At 45.2% G+C, this 17,131-nt stretch overlaps 1 protein-coding gene across 7 annotated transcripts in view; it reads left to right on the top strand.

Moving 5' to 3' along the window:
• Window positions 1-17,131, top strand: part of LOC146797925 (uncharacterized) — a 196,854-nt gene that overhangs the window by 164,382 nt on the left and 15,341 nt on the right. For 3 of the 7 annotated variants that reach the window (XR_014968556.1, XR_014968555.1, XR_014968553.1), the window contains one exon: window positions 14,762-14,896. The exons of 3 other annotated variants lie outside the window; for them this stretch is intronic. The gene's annotated coding sequence lies outside the window, so the exon portion shown is untranslated. Of the gene's footprint in view, window positions 1-14,761; window positions 14,897-14,937; window positions 15,074-17,131 lie in introns of those variants that run through there. One more of the 7 variants, XR_014968559.1, reaches the window with a different exon arrangement.

The following is a 17,131-nucleotide window of genomic DNA, read 5'->3' as shown; positions in this document are numbered from 1 at the left end:
GGGAGAAGTGCTAATGACAGAAACTCCATGGCTGGGAAACAAATGTCTTGTGCTTCCACTTTTAAGCATATTTGGGACATTCTGTGATTGGAAACATGTCCCACTTTATGAATGTTTTTTAAAGTCAATAACTCTTATTAAACCTTAAATAATCATGTGTATCCATTGGTTGAATTAAAAAACATAATAAGCTGTAACTGGTTAGTGAAATGCCAAACAAATACAGAAAAGTAGGATGTTTTGTGCATTCTGGCCACACCTCTGACTCCATACTCTGGTTTTTCCCGCCCTCTGATTCTCTGCCCACAGTTCCCCTACTTTTTTCCCCCCACTTCGACCACTGGTACTGCGCAGCAGAATCGATCAACTCTGAAATGTGACACGACCAGTTCTCGCATCGGGCTTAATATCTAAGGCTAGACCGTATGTGAGCCATAGCAGCGTGGGCAGATACGGACATGGCTGGTGAGCTCTAATGTCATGCCGGCGTTTTAGCCCACATCACTTTGAATCCTTAAACGTACAGTTTCTATTTACAACGTAAACGTGAGCTCAAAATCTGAGCATGCAAGCCTCCGTTGGCATAAAATTTAAAACAGAGTGACCGAGTCGCCCACGGCATGGAGCCACTGGGAAGCAACGGAAACAAGAATTGGCATAGCCAATAGGTCTCGCCTTTGGGACCTTATAAGTGTTTAGCCATGTAACAGTTGATGTTGTTTCACCAAGGATATTGTGCTGGATAACTAAACACTTATAAGGTCCCAAAGGCGAGACCTATTGGCTATGCCAATGCTTGTTACTTTAGCTTACTGTATCGCCTTTAAAGTCTCCTTGCATTCTTTCTGTGAGAACAGCCCGTCACCTGCCAATAGTGTCTATCTGCAGTTTCATTTTTACCACCTGTTCTTTCCTCTATACAATTGCATTGATTGAAAGGGTATAATGTAGCTCTGAAATCTATAAAACTCAGCATACATGCTTCAATTGAGCAGGTAGGGCGAAGCTCTTGCCGATATGGCAATCTTAGTGGTGTACTAAATTTACATAATTTCGGTAATTATGTGAAATTTCGGGAACATTATGCATAAATAGGCAAAATGAAAATTCTTCATTTACAGTTACATTTTAGGGAAAAGACGCATTCTGTGCTGAAAAAAGAACATAAAAACCACAATTGCTGCAAACAACAGCAGGTGGCGTTCTGGTTGTTTGCATTAATAGGCACATCACATGCCTGTTTTCTTTTACTCAAACAAAACAGCATGTGCAGAAGAACCAGTAAGTCGGCAATAATAGACAAAACCAAAAACACGTTATCTGAGGACTAATTGGGGTTGCTGAGGTATAGAAATAGTGCTTCTTGTGGCCTTGAGGCCATTGTGTAAAAGTGTTCAGCTTACCAAGACATACACAAGGATCAGCATTTTCTCGTTAGTGACGTCTAGCACCGTGGTTGCTGCCATCTCTCAATTCTTAATGGCAGTCAGTGATCTAGAAACTTGCAGTCACTGCTTGTGGGGTTGATAGTACTGTGTCATCTTCAGTGGGCGGTTGCGCCTCATTATTGTACGCCCATCTGTTGTGTAGTGGAGGAAATGGTTTTCAACTTTTTTTGTGCTCTGTAAGGCAGAATACGGTACTTCTTGTTGGGGGAAAGGTGTGGTTGCCCAATTCTGCCTTTCTATCAGGCGCGCAACACCCATTGGGCTCACCGGGCTTCAGCCACCCCCCCCCCCCCTTCCACGTCTTTAAAAGACCATTTACTCGTTAATGAGGTTTTTGTTGTGTTTTCACCCCTTCTTACAGCCACTCTGCCTATGGCTGGAAGACTTAGCCCCCCTCCCCCCCCCCAAATCTTTTTCAGCCCCCCCACCCCACCGAAATTTGGCTCTAGTTGCCCGCCTGCTTTCTATGATGGGGCTTTGTTGCTCCTGGAGATGTCTGCCCTTCTCTGCACGTTTTCCGCTGCATTGCAACAGCGCCTGGATATCCTCACAGGTGACAAGAAGCACTATACAAATCTACTGATTGTTTGATTGATTAGGTCATGACAAAGTTGTATTGTCTGGGTCTGGTTCAGTGGACTAATGCTTCCACTGCAGGAGCCTGTGTTTGACCTCATAGTCACAGGTTCAAATCCTGGTGGGTCCACGCAGTCTTTCATCCATCTCAGGTCGAAAAAACGAATACCATGGAGTTGGGTAACAATAAAGATCTGTAATTCAGCTCCATGATGCCTCCAGGTGAACCCGCGCTTTACAAATACACGTTATGTTATTGTGAATCTTTGGCAAGTGTGCTTTGATCCACATTGGGGTGGAGACTATAGCGCTGCTGCTTAGGCAAGGATGGCGGTCTGCAGTTATTCGTTTGCTGGTGGTGAATGACAGATGGAGAGTAGGTGGATCTCAGATATGTAGCGGTGGCGATGCCTGGATCAGTCAGCAGTTGTCGTCTGTGATAAGTCGCGAGTGCTGAGACGAATTTACTAAGCGCACATCTCAATGGTGCTTGTTGGCTCATGCAGTAGCTCTTGCTGCAGACCAGCGGTGATTTGAAAGTTGTTTTTAGATCTGTCCTCGAGCAGGTCAGATGTTGGTGTGAGCAGATATGTGAATGATATCTGTAAATTCCGCTACCTGGATGATCACATGCTATCCACAAGGATGAATGCCAGGGGTGCTGGTTCCATAGTAGCCTGGTTCCAAGTATGCTGACGCACTCTTATTTGAGCGACTGTGACTTCTCTTGTGAATGGAGAGCAAGGTTTTTTGTGCACTTAGGACTAGGACAGAAAATAGCTTATGGTGTATTTCTGGTTTTTTATCGTATGACATGGTGTCCGTGTTTGTATGGGTTGTGAGACTCAGCTGCGTTATTTTTTTTCCCCTATGTGTGTGAACAAGGTACATGATTTTTCTGTCCTTTAAGGTTACCACCATTCTCCAGGGCAGTAAAGGATTCTGGGCCAGATGTATGACCATTTTTAGCTATCTTAAATAGAAAGTCTGTCCGTTTGTGACTGCTAAAAAGTAGGCCTGGGCTAAAATTCCGTTCCGCTCGCGGAAATTGCGATAATTTGACATTTTCGCATTCCGCGGAGAGTGCGAAAATGTCAAAATTTCCGCAATCCGCATTTTACCGGAAATGTTTTGCTTGCTCCTGCTGTAAAATAATACATTCTCGCGTGCGCGTGATCGCCTTACCTGAATCCCCGCGTTCGCCGGCAAGTTTTCCCGATCCGGTCGCGTTCTCCACGAGATGTTGGATTGTTTGTAGCCATTTGCGCTGTCTCGCAACAGTTCGCGCCCACAGTAACATCATTCGTCGCGCGATCACGTCTTTCTTCTCGCGATCATGCACCGCGAGACAAGTGAAAAGAAGATGGCCGCGCCCGCGAGCCACTGTATGGGTAAGTTGGCGAGCCGCGACCACGCAGAAAATACCGCGAACGGGCGGGAAGAAAACTTCCACATCTTCGCGATATTTCCGCATGTTTGCAGAGATTTTTAACATTTTCCCGATAATTTGCGAAAGTGAATTTCGCAAATTCCGCCCACCCCTACTAAAAAGGGTTGTAGCATATGCAAACCCTATTTTGTGAGTCGGTAACGTATTACCGACTCACAAAATAGTGTTTGCGAGTAACTATTAGGAAGGGGTGTGCCAAGGGCATCTCTTCCTAATCGCAAGTCACAGGGTGATGTGTGATTGTTTTGCGACCGCAAATGCAGCCTTAAAACAATCGCCGTTGCAACCAATTTCAAATTGGTGGTAAGCCAGTCACAAAGGAGAGGGAGTCCCCAGGGGAACCCTTCCCCTTTTGTGTTTGGCAGCTAAAAACTTTTCATTTTTTTCTTTTAAACGCATCCCGTTTTCCATTAGGGAAAACAGGTTCCATTTGAAGAAAAAAAAAGTTGCTTTAGTTAAAAAGCAAACATGGACATGGTGGTTTACTGTCTCAAGCAGGCCACCATCCCTTTGTTATTGCCCATCCCCAATAGGTCGCAAATTGCTACCTGCCTTATGAATATTGATGAGGGAGCTAATTTGCGACCCCATTGGGAATCGCAAAATGTGTCTGAGGCACATTAGTACAATCCGTTTTGCAAGTTGCAAATTGTGAGTAGCAAAAATTCGCATTTTGAGACCCACAAAATGGAATGGTCGTACATCTGGCCCTCCCTTTCCAGTCCTTCACTTTCGAGTGATATTCCAATAAACTTCTGGGTGTTGTAGTCTAGCTTTGCGTCCAATAAACAAATATACTTGAAATCAACAGTGTCAACAAATTGTAGGTAAAAGGTTCAGGACTGGAGTCAGAGTCTGTAATGACCTGAAGTGAGGTATTCATCATTATTGACCCCTGCCATTGGTGTGTTGGCATCTTTTTTGTGGATGCTTTGCAGATACACCTGCGTTGGGACACGCAGTCTGCTTTACATTTTTAGGTTGTCATTTGTTGTAGCTGGTTTCATGAGCTGGTCATATCTTCACATTTCTACACATATGTGTTGTGAGGTGTGTGGCCATTATGATTTGTAGTTCACTATCAGAAGTGTGTTTATGAGTCTCATATTGGGCCATCATTGCTGAGAACTTTTTTTTTTTCAGTTTTCAAAAACCTTTATTGAGGCACCGAAATACAGACACATTACATCGCGCAGTAAAACAGCTCAGATGAACACAGTATAGATCAAGTCAGGCATTAGGGAACAATTCAACTGCACCTTGAGAGAGACATGACTATGTTCGGGCTAAATCACAGCGTTTACACACTAGGGACAAAACAGTAATGGTAAGCCACATGAAGCAGCGCGGCCAATGAGGAAGAGGGGAGCAGTCACCGGCCAGCACCGGCGGCCACTGCGGGCACAGGGCCGGCGGGGTGCGCGGGAGAGGCAGCGCTGCTGGGGGGAGTGCGTGAGTGGAGATAAGTGATCAGAGGGCCCCAAATGTCCACTGGACGGGACCTGGTGGGCAGTAAGTCCCAGAACTCCGATAAAAGAGTCTGACACCGAGAGGCGTCCTCCAGCCAGCTCTTGACCTTAGGAGTAGACCTGCGTCCCCAGCACATCGCCACCCTACGTCTGGCCAAGACCAGTAGCATCGCAATTAGGCGTCGAGAAGCATCAGGGCAGAATTTAACAAAGCCAGGCAAGCACGGGGGGGGGGGTCCGGGTGCACAACAGCACCGGTAATGTCTGAAACAATGGAGCACACTGTCCGCCAGAATTCAGAAACCATCATTGCTGAGAACTTTGGTGCGTTTTGAGATCATACAAGTGTGTGCTCAAATAGTGCACCTCTAATTTTGTGCTTAAATAGTTATTTGGCAAATCTCTTCTTTTCAAGATCTAGGTGGTTGCCATCTCTTTTTCAAAGTTTTTCTAGGATGAGCACATATTCTCTGGGGTTGTATAGTAGCATGGTAACAGCCTTAATGGGTAAACAGCAGGTTTTTACATGGCTTTCTGATCTTGACTCCTTTGATAGACTTTATAGACCACAGTTCCTCAAAACCCAAATGAGCAGCTACAATGGTTTACTCCCCCAAGAGTCTGGTCATGGAAAGGCCTTCAGAAGATACATCTCAAGGAGATGGTGGTGGCTCGTTGGATTCTTAGATCATGTAGTTTGCCTCCTTACTGTCATCTTTCATTTAGTGAAGGTGTACTTACAAACACTAGTTAAACCAAAATTTACCTTGAGAGGACTCTTGGTGAAAAATGTCACAATAGAGTATTTTATTCAACCAAACCATGGCACATTGTGGTGATGTGAGGTTGGGTAAGAGGACAGACAATTCTAGCATTTTTCAATGGATTTCCCTGGTGATACCCGCATTTAATAAAAGGAATGTCACTGCTTAGGGCATGTTGCTTTAGTCTCCTTCTGGTGGGTGCTGTGAACCTTTGAAATGGCATGAGCTCTGCTTTAGATACCTGGTCTTCTTCAGTCAGACTGCACCTTGTTTTCAGTTCTTCTCCTATGTTGACCTATCTAGTTGTAGTTAATCTGCTAAGTATTTATTACTAGATAACATAACATAAAATAACACAATTTAATATAAGCATAACAAACATACCACAAATAAAATATGAAATAAACATATTATAACAAGACATACACACATCATTTGTACAGTGCACCTTACCCAGAATTGTTCCTTTGCAATGAAATAAAAAAAAATGTATAGTTACCTAAATTAGTGGTATTCATGCTTCATACATCACCCTCCCTTATAGCCGTTGACAGCTGCTATATATTGTGGAGGGTTATATTACATTGATTGCCTCACTCCTTTGTCTCCCCCTTTTGTGTTTGATTCATAACAACAAATAATTCAAATGTTTGAACAGAAGAAGTGCTTTTGCCAGCATCTATTTTTCGTGCCTCGAGTTCAAGTTCTTCCATTAGCTAGGAGTTCTGGATGTAATCCGTCACTCTTCCATTTTGTCTACGTGCTGCTGTCTCCTGGATTGTATTTCTCTAATAAGCAACCCTCACCAACCCAGATTACCTATGCCCTCTTAAGTCTTAACCAGTCCCCAGACACATCTTAGTCTGGTAGTACTTCTCTAGGACCTATGGCTAACTTACTGAACGCCACAAATACTTGGTCGGCTGAAAAGTTTGCAACCCTCTGGGCAACTGGCTTTGGTGGTCTATTTGGTCCCGTTGACCTCGGATTGGACTCAGTGGCACCTTTCCTCAGTGGTGTCAGTTGGCTTGCCTGCTCATTCACAGACAGAGCACCTTATTCTGATATCAGGCGCAAGAGCCTGAGCCTACAGTATCTACTGCTCCCCTCAACCTCTCTGGAAGTGGTGCAGGTTTGACTCTTTGACTCTCTTTGACTCTCTTTGACTCTGATTAAGTCATACCTGCAGCAGGTATGTCCTAATCAGACTCAAAGGGACTGATATAAAGGGTGAGGCCTGTTTAAAGTTTGCTCCTGTTCATACAGTTTGCTGTTTTGCTTGCTGACTAAATATTAACTTTGACATCCTGCTTCTGTTTGCTAGTTAGTCTACATATGGGTTACACCCTTTCTATAACTGTTTCTCCCTCCCAGTGGAGGCGATTGCAAGATTGTACGGTATAAATAGCCCTCACACTACCAATAGATTCCAGATAATACACAAATACAGTATCTCTTCCTTCCACCTACCCACTTGAACTCAATTGCACTGTGATCACAATCAAGCCCTCCTTAGCTGGTTTGTTGGAAACCTAGTCACCTGATTCAGTGCTTTAATGCCACTGGATTAATTACACAGGCGTACAGTGTTGCCAGTTCTAGCAATGCTCAACAGAGAGGAGGAAGAATCTCTCCTTTTATTGTTATTTCCTCACCAGCATTAAACCTGCCCATAAGATTCTGTACTAAATCACCATCTCTTGTGCCTGCCAGGAAGCCTACAGCCTAGACGTAGACAATGGAAAAAACTTTGTCTGCAAAGTGCTGCATAATTCAAAACGATGTTTCGGTGAAAGTAGATATTGATTCCATCCTTCATCACAGCATAGTTACCCAACCAGAAGCACATAACTGGTCTGTGTAAGATTCACCTCTTCAGGAACACAGGAGGCAGTAGTAATAGAGTTGAGTTTATCTTTATTGAGTTGCTGACAACAGAGACCCCATCCAGCACCGGAGACTGGCAACTGTCAACTGACAAGTTCCGCAGCCTTCCTTAGCAACCTTGGGGTTCCATATTCCATGCATGGTCACAAGGCAACATTTTCATAAAGCAAGACACTACAGCCAGCTTTACTGCCTGCTGGCTGTCCCGCCTTTGATAGGTAGCGCATCCTGCAGGCTGGAAAACACTAGAACATAATAGCTGTGATGGCTAGCCTGGGGGTGGGGCTAGTTGGCTGCGGAGACAGTGTCTGGGAGAGGTGCAGACTTATCTTTGGGTGAAGTCTCATGACCCTAGGACTCTATGGCGGATATGGTACAGGCCATGCGGGGGATTATGGTTCTGATGAGGGACTACTGCAAAGCACCTGCTGCCCCTCATGAAAGCAGGAAACATTTTTCACTTCTGCAAAGGGCTGCCACAGCAGCTCTTCTTAAAAACATTATTTTGGAAGTGCCGCCCTTTGTGAAGCTTTTTTTTTTAAGTTGTGGAATTGTGAGTTGGAGAACTTTGCAATTGTGTGCCCCATATCAATGTCACTGTGGTTCCTCCCAGTAGTAGTCTACGAGGCGGTAACTTGTCTGGGTCTGATTTCTGCACCAGGAGACAATGAGTTGCTGACAGAGGGGCAGATTTACAAGCCCCTTGCGACACTTTTGCACCGCCGTTGTGTCACTTTTGTGATGCATTGGCGGCGTAAAAAATGTGGCCAATTTACAACGTGACGCATCTAGGGAGACGCGTCACGTTGTAAAGCCCTGCGTCACATTATACCTGCGTAAGGTATAATATATGCAGGGTGGGTGTTCCCACCCAGGAAAGACTAATAGAAGTGACACAGTGAAATCTACAAGATTTCACTGTGTCACTTCTAGGGCGCCACTGCGTCAAAACCTTACGCCTGCTTCAAGCAGGCGTAAGAAGTGACGCAGTGTAGTGTGAATAGGCCTCAAAATGCATTGATGGAGTTGCGTCGTGCTTGCGACACGACTCCAGCAATGCGTGACTTCTGCAACAGATGCGTCAGAATTTCTGACGCATCTGTCAATCCTAGCGCCATGTAAATAGGGCTCATCCATGGTGGCGCAAGGGTTTCTCAGGGTGGGGCGCAGGGAAAGTGACTCATCTGTACAGATGCGTCACTTTCTTGTAAATGTGCCCTGGATTTTTTTCATATAAACTCAAATAAACATCTAAAGTATTATATCCTCATACCACGTACTCCCACCCGGCACATTCTAGAAAAATCTGGCAAGTCAGTGTACCCCACCATTCTTTAACACGCTAGTGATCCGAGGGACAGGTATCACTCATCTTTTAGGCTACAGCACAACTGAAGACCAGATGTGAGCATCCAAAGAATTCAAAGTGCATCTAATTAAAACAAAATTACCCAAAACTTCATACTATCAGCTACCCTCTTATACTTGGGGTGTTATAAACATGCACATACAAGGGGCAGGGAATTCAACTGTCCAGTAATCCAGTTAACAAAGGATGCGCTGTCCAAAAACGCAGACCTTCAACGCTGAATGTTTAATTAAAATATACAACGTCAAAAATATTTTATACTTATATTAAACATTTTAAATGATAAAAAAAACTATTGGTAAGCATTTAATAACTACCTGTTTTTGGAGATTCTTAGAAAAGTAGAATTTTAATTTGCAGTCTTTGGTCCTTCCTGGAAAGCAAATTGTATGTATTAAAGCCGCTTCCCAGATATCCAGGAAGCTTACCCGATTAAAAAAAAAAATCCCACTCAGAGAAAATCTTCCTGGAAAGAACTGCCGTCAGTCAAAGAAAAACCCTGTTTTATGTTTTTCGTGGTAGTACGAAAACATTTACTCGGTTGCCAGATGCCTGCCCATTTCTATGAAAGTAAGTCTTGTCATCAGAACATTTCCTTCACGTAAATAAAACGCAGTTCAGCAGTCCCAGCCTTACGACTCACTCGTTTTGCAAGTAATTCTTATGAAAAGATTAACCTCGATAGGAAGAGCTCTTCTAAGTGCCAGCGGGTTTCCTCCCTGTGGAGCACTTCCTGGTAGAATACGCAGACACCTTCGTAAATCTATCACTTTTCATTACGCAACTGTCCTGGATAATTGGTGATCTTCAGGCTCCACTCTTGCAAGGCAGTGACGTAAGTGGCCAACAATACTGTTATTGTCAGCCATCTTTGTCATCACCTCATTGTGAGTCACAGAAGCGGTTCGGCTAATCAAGGGCGGGGAGAGTGCCAAGGGAAGTAGCAGACACTGTTCGGAGAGGAATATTAATGCAACAAGGACATTCATTATCAAATACTCTAATAAGCACAGGGAAAAGAGAACAGGATATGATTCTTGTAGGACGCTGGCTCTGTATATACCATGGGTACTCACAAACATTTTACCGGGGGCCGCAAAGTTTGGTCTATGGTGTGACCGAGGGCCGCACTGATGCCAGCGGGGGCTGTAAAGTGGGTGTAGGGAAAGCAAAGCACCTGTATCTAGTGGCTGTCTTTAAAAATGAAGGTGTTTCTAAAGTTAAGTGCCTAGTTACTTCTTTTCCCTAACTGCAATTAACCTTTAAATAAGTCCTTGAGTTGAGTAAACAGCAGCCCAGTGCTGCTTCTGCCCAGGGGGCGGCATGTAAAGGTCAGAAGGGCCACATGCAGCCCCCGGGCCGTACTTTGAGTATCACTGGTATGTACTATACCAAAGTAAGGTATAGTGTGAACAGAATCCAGTGGATCCCCAGAGGTATAGCAGAGGTTAATGTAGATAACACTTTACTCTCTTTTGTGGTAGTGTGTTTGAGCAGTCAGGCTTATCAGGAGTGTAGTGTTAAGCATTTGCTGGACACACTCAGGCAAGAAATGATGTCACACTCAAAGACTGAATCCAGGCAAATTGTCTATATAAAAAATTGTTATTTAGTTTTTTTATTTCTAGAACCAGGATTTACTCAGTAGCAGGTAAATTAAACCCTTCATACAATGTTACTTTTCAAAAGTCAGTGAATGCTAGTTTGGTAGGAACATATAGATTACTTTTGCAGTGAGAAACACCATTGGAAAACTGTTCAAAATCACTTTAAATTACTGTTAGATTACTTTTGGATTACTTCGTGAATACTTTTCTGGCTTGGCCTGAAACACACTCCTAACACAATTTAAGCAACACAGGACATTTGTAAGCAGGTTAACTCTTGTGAAGGCAATAGGTTACTTTTTGTGCAGTACAAGACAGTTCAACAAAGTAGAGAAAACCCACCATTCAGTCCTATGGAGAAAAACAAAGTGCTATGTTTACAGGTAAGTCGACAGTTTTGGAATAGAAGTTTTGGGGGGTAGAACCAAGGTTCAGGTTGGCACTTAAGGGGCACCACCAGTGGCACTAGGATGGCTGGGTGCAGAGTGCAGGGTGCCCATGTTAGCCAATGGGGCACCTCGGTTGGGAGCTGCTCACAGGCAAGCCAGTCGGTCTCAGGAGACAAGCTCCTAGCGTTAAGGTAACGGCACAGGGGTCCCAGGTTGGCATCAAGTCCACACCACCTGCAGCGCAGGGGCGGCCGGGTGCAGGGTGCTCAAGAGGTGTCAGGAGCCCAATGCTGTCCTATGGAGGACGTTGGGCCTGGAAAAGGACTGCAGGCTGGAACCAGAGGACTGGACGAAGGGAATAAACAACTGGAGTGTGAAGTTGAAGAGCTGCTGGACACCAGGACATCGTCGGTCAAGCACCTCAGGACTCACGAGGTGAAGGGGTGTCTTTTCATGTCGGGTTCTACCTACCCGTTCTGGTAGCAGTTGGGGTGAACTCTTTAGGATGAGGCTGCAGGCATCAAGGAGTAGGTCGGTGGCGGTTATCCAATGTTGGTTCACGGGTCAGGATTGCTGGGGAGACCTTGCTGGAGTGTTGAGCCACTCAAACTCGGGCTGTGGGTGACGGATGCAGGATGGTGAAGACTTGCGGGTCCGGCTGGATCTGTAATCCTGGCTTGGGTTGGTGTTGGACAAATCCGGTGTCCACAGGAGATTGGAGTTCTTTGGGAAGGCAGGGCAGGTCTCCGGGGGTTCTTGGAGGCTGCTGGCTGCAGGACACGCTGGGTTCAGCTCGCAGTGGTTTCAGAGCAGGAGACAGGCTGGTAGGGTTGGGGCCAAAGCAGTTGCTATTCTCCTCCTCTTCTGCAGCACGGCTCTTCAGTCCTTCTTATTCTGGTCGGTCAAATCTGAAGAGGCAAGGTTCAGGGATGCCACTAAATACCAGACTTAGGGGCATTACAGGGGTGTACGGGTTAGGACCAATGGGTCTCTTCCCTGAGGTATCTACGCCCCCTATGATGTCACCCTCCAGTGGGAGGGGGGCATAAGCATCTTCCCGATTGGAGGGGTCCCCCATCTTCAAGATGCCGGGGACTGAGATGGGTGCTTCAACTCGCCTCCTACACCTGAGGGGTGAGGATGGCAAAGGTGGGCACACCTCTATTCCTAGCTAGATTCACCCGCCGGGTCTCACACCCAAAATGGGGGTCAGAACAAGTGGAAGCCAGTTGCTGATAGCAGCAAAAGGCTGGGGCAGCTAACAAAGGCGGCAGGCCTTTGAAGCTCCATCTTCGGGGACCCTGCCCATCCTGGGGAAAGAGGCATGACACCTCTGCCCAGGATCTGTATAGTTTCCAGACCCAGAGAGCAGAGGGCTCTCTACCCAGGGGTCCTGAAACCTGTCTGGTCATGGCAGATGGCTTGGAGTGAGTCAGGAACCACATCAAAGTTGGTAGTTTTTAAGGGGGCATCGCTAAAATGCCCTCTGTGTGCATTTTTCATTAAATCCAACACTGGCATCAGTGTGGGTTTTAATGTGCTGGAAAGTTTGATGCCACACTTCCCAGACTTCAGTAACGTCATCATGGAGCTCTGGAGTTTGTGTTGACAAACTCCCAGCCCATGTACTGAAAATGCCTTCACTGCACCTACAATATCCATGAATGGCACATACACTATATGGGCATATTGCTCATGCACCTATGCCCTCACCTGGGGTATGATGCACCCTGCCTTTAGGGTTATAAGGCCTACTAAAGGGGTGACTTACCCATGCCAGAGGCAGTGTTGATCGGCATGGCACACAGGGATGTGTGCCATGTTCACTCATCAGTTTGGTCTGCACCACAACACGCAGCCTGCAATGGCAGGGGGTAGGTGTTAAAATGAGGAGTCTCTGAGGGTGGCACAATACATGTTGCAGCCCTCAATGGCCCTCTCTGGTCACAAGGCCCTTGGTACCAGGGGTATCTTTTACAAGGGACTTATAGGTGGCCGAGAGGTGTGCCAATTATGGGTAACAAAGGTACAGTTTTGGGAAAGAACACAGGTGCTGGGGCCTGGTTAGCAGGATCCCAGGACATATTCAGTCAAGTTGGTATCAGTTGAGGGATAACCATGCAAAAAGGGGCACTTTCTTACATTACCTGTATGGTTGGATTTGAGTTGTAAGAACAAATTATTTTGGAAAATTGGGGTTACAAAGATATATGTGCCTATTGAGAAATAAGGTGCTGCTGACCCTCCTGACTGCACATGGCATTAGGGACATACTTAATGGTAGCAGGGGCACTCTGGTACCTTCGCTGATGGAGGCACCCTAACTGCCTGCTAAGTATTGTCTCCCCCCCCCCCTTAAATGATATTCCTGTAAGAATAACATTTTGAATAGGACTTTGAAGTTGATGGAGACTATTTATGTTAGAGTGAAAGGGAGAGTATGTTTGCACACCTAGCACAGTGGCAGGCAGGCAGGCAAAGGAGTTTTTGGAGAAAAAGAAGCAAAAGTTATAATTAGATGTTGAGCTTAATTTGACCAAATTGTTGCAGTTGGGGTCTACCATCACTCATTTTTGGGGATCGACGCTTGTTTCTTCTCATCACACTTTGACTAACAGCAAGAAAAACACAAAAGGGTGAAAGGAGGAGCAAGAGAAAGACGAAAAACAGAGACAAGGAGAGGAAGTGGGGATGAAAAGAACCCTCAAGAGTGAGACAGAGGAGCAGGTAGTTTTGGTGGTGGATGAAAGAGGCATGCGGTGGAATCAAGACTATGCAGAATTGTATTCTGCACCCCTGACATTCAATGGCATCAGCCCTGGGTTTCTAAGCAAAATATTGGGCTTGGCACATATTCTGTTACAAATTAAGCACTGCTTTAACAGCAATATCAGAACTGTAGTAGTCTCTCCAATTGTAGAGGGAGGATGCCTTCTGTTGCAAAGGGGGTACTTTGTCCCTTGCACAACGATGCCCTTGCTCTGTACTCATTGCATGTCTTTAAGAATGAACAATAATCAAAGTCAACACAGATCGAAGGGGAAGAGGCAAAGGGAAGAGAAAAAAGAGGACGTCCAACCAAGACTGCAATGTAGTACAGGTGTCTAGCAGGGCCCATCTAAGACTCCTCCTGTGTAAGAGAATCAAATGAGTGCCTCAGTAAGAATGCTCATACATGTGTCGCTACAGCTCTGGTTAGGTACGCTTCTCTAAAAATAACTTAATACCTGTATGACTGCCCTCTTCCGTCTATTTGTAGATACATAAATGTCAATGTGTAATAACGCACATCTAATGACAGGCAAGGAAAAAAATGAACGGGTGTATTTGTAATAGAAACACAATAGAACGTCATGTAATGTTAATCATACCAAGAATATAGCATACCTCATGTATTACTCATGTCTTCCTAAGAAGAAAGAACAAGCATTTACAGGTACAGTGCATTACTTCACGCCTGTCTGATTTAGCCATAAAACCATGTCAAAAACACCAAAAGTATAAAAGAAAAAAGTAATAAGCCTTTCAGCAACTGCAAGAGAAATGCTGTGAGTTCAAAGTAAAAGGACATAAGTAACAATTCTGAGATAATCATTGGTCATTTCAGTTTCTCTGTGATTCCATTAGACAATTCAGATCCAACATATCTCTGCAGAATTCACATAAGGTGTGACTAGACCTGAAAGTCAGATAAGTATTATGCCTAAAACAGTTTTAGGTCAGAAACTCAAGGCTCGTTAGCGTGTTACCCAAACAGGATCCGTAGAACTCGACACTTGTTCGTATTTCTTGTTCTTTACAGGTGTAGTGTCTTCAGAATTTGCGAAGTATTAAACGACTGCTGGAAGAAACATTCCCAACGCACCACGGTGAAAAGATCAACAACGAGGAGTCGATGGAGGATGCTGTGACCAGCGAGGATGACCCGGAAGCCGAAGTAGGTCAACTGACAGCAGGAAGTTGCAGGCCAAGCACCTTCCTGACCATCAATGGGCATTATATTACATACGCATTCCGCCCCTGCTGCACATGGACAATGGCTCGGGGTAGCAGGCACAGGAGGCATGACAGAACCATACAACTCAAATTAGGACAACTAACAAATGCCTGACAGGTACATAATTCACAGTGCATGATGACTGTACTGTGCAGTACATTATTCAATCTTAGGAACCAAAATCCATAAATTATATGTCCAAGCATTCTAATTATTTGACGTTTTGACCCCATTGTAATTAAGTGGGGTCTTCTTCAGGACGCTAGTTATGGTGTTCCCTCCATCAGACTCGAATCCTGCCAAAATGGTCCAGGGAGAAACCACTTCAATAATGAGCTAAACCTGATCTAAAAACAACTGGGTCAATGACTTCCCAATGATTCCCTGGTCTCTATTTTGCACATGCTGATGTTAGGAAATGAGTTCAGCTCACACTGGGCCCCTGAATCAGTGCATGGCCACCAAACACTAGTGCTGTCCACAAATGATCGAATGGGCCTGGGCAGCTGGCGTCCTGTCCACCTCCAAGTGCTACATGATTAGATGCACACTTGCTTCCTGGCCTTGACAGATACAGCACCTGCACGCCAAGATCAAGAAAGCAAAGTTTACATTCATGGAGAGGGGCTTCGGCAACATCAGTTATATGCTCCAATGCCCCCATGTTAGTCCAAGAAGCCCAAAGTAAGAACAGTTTCCCTGGATTCAAGAAGGATGACATGGGAAGGCTACAGGTCCTGTTTTAAGTAGGACCCTCCCAGGCTACTGCAGGTCCCTAGGGAAGTAGTGACCTTTCTGCACCTCCCTACTGAATCTGACATTTAGCGTGCCAGAGTCCTTCTGAGCATCTTAGTCAAAAATGGAGTGAGGATTTTCTGCACCTCTGTCAAAATTCTGTTTTATATGCTGCTGCACTGTCCATACAATGAAAAGAGCACTCTCTCTGTCCTATAGTAATTTGACACCACCACTATATGGCAAGCTAAGGCTTGCCTCTCCGTGAGAAGCAGACAACCCTGATCTTTCTAGGATCCAGAGATTTGTATTTTATGTCACTTCAGCTTCATCTTGTTGGCATGTGGGTGGATCCTTTCTGTAGTGCAACGCATCCTAGCTATGAAGTCAGGAGGCAGGAGTAGCACTCCATCGGCAGTTGAACATTGCAGGTACCATTCGTTTACTGTCTAACTCTCTTACCACAGGATTTCAGCAAAGTATCTATGCAAAAATGTGGGTCAGCTGCATCTAACCTATGTTTGTTCACAGAGGAGGTGAATAAATATTTTGTTTGCTTTGATCCTTTTATCTGAAGATGTTGGATCATGGATGGTATTCGTCTTTCATTGTGTAAGGATCACGTGTGTGTTTTTACTATTCCCATGGGTTCTATTGCTTATCCTAGTGGGTGTAAATGTGGATAGCCTCAAAGCTTGCAGTTGACATACTTTTCAAAACTACACATAGAGATGATAAGAGAGCATGTATTTATAGCCTAAAATGAAACAATAAGGGGCTTTTTAGTGCAGGACTGGTGCTTCTCCACTACCGTCCACCATATAACCCTGCTGTGAGTGCCCCAAGTCCATGCTAAAATTCAGGGGCTAAATCTAGTTACATAAAAAAATGCATCAAACCCACCAACATTCCGGGCTCGGCTGCATCCTTCCTACTCTACCCACTCATTTGTATACTTCAGGAGCGGCCGTGCAGGTAAGACCGGTGGGGCGGGGTGGGGGCGATTGAACAGACGACGATGAGGGAAAATTAATTATTTATATAATTTCTCCTCATCGTCGTCTGTCGAATCCCCACCCCACCCTGCCGCCTCACCTCTCTTACCTGCATGGGCCGTTCCCGGTATACTTCCTGCCCCCTGCATACCCCACAAGTCTCACTTGCTTTTCCTGGCACCCAGCTGTGTGTTTTTGAGATGATACAAATTTTTTGACGACATTCTCTTCTCCAGGATGTCACAATCCAGGTACATCACAGTGCAGAAAAAGGTATGGACTCGCGGTGTATGGGTAGTTGGCAGCACTCTGACTACCACATGTAGCAGTTACCAAAAAGGGGGGGAATTAGAGGTTTCTAGAGGTTAGGTTCACCCTCCATCTTGTACGTAAATCAAAAAAGAACCTGAATGAACAGGTAAAAGAACCTAACCTGGGGGTGCCG

This window comes from Triturus cristatus, chromosome 9, assembly GCF_964204655.1.
Source record: "Triturus cristatus chromosome 9, aTriCri1.1, whole genome shotgun sequence".
Taxonomy (NCBI): domain Eukaryota; kingdom Metazoa; phylum Chordata; class Amphibia; order Caudata; family Salamandridae; genus Triturus; species Triturus cristatus.
The sequence above is the reverse complement of the archived record's forward strand: the minus strand, read 5'-3'. Positions and strand labels throughout refer to the sequence as shown.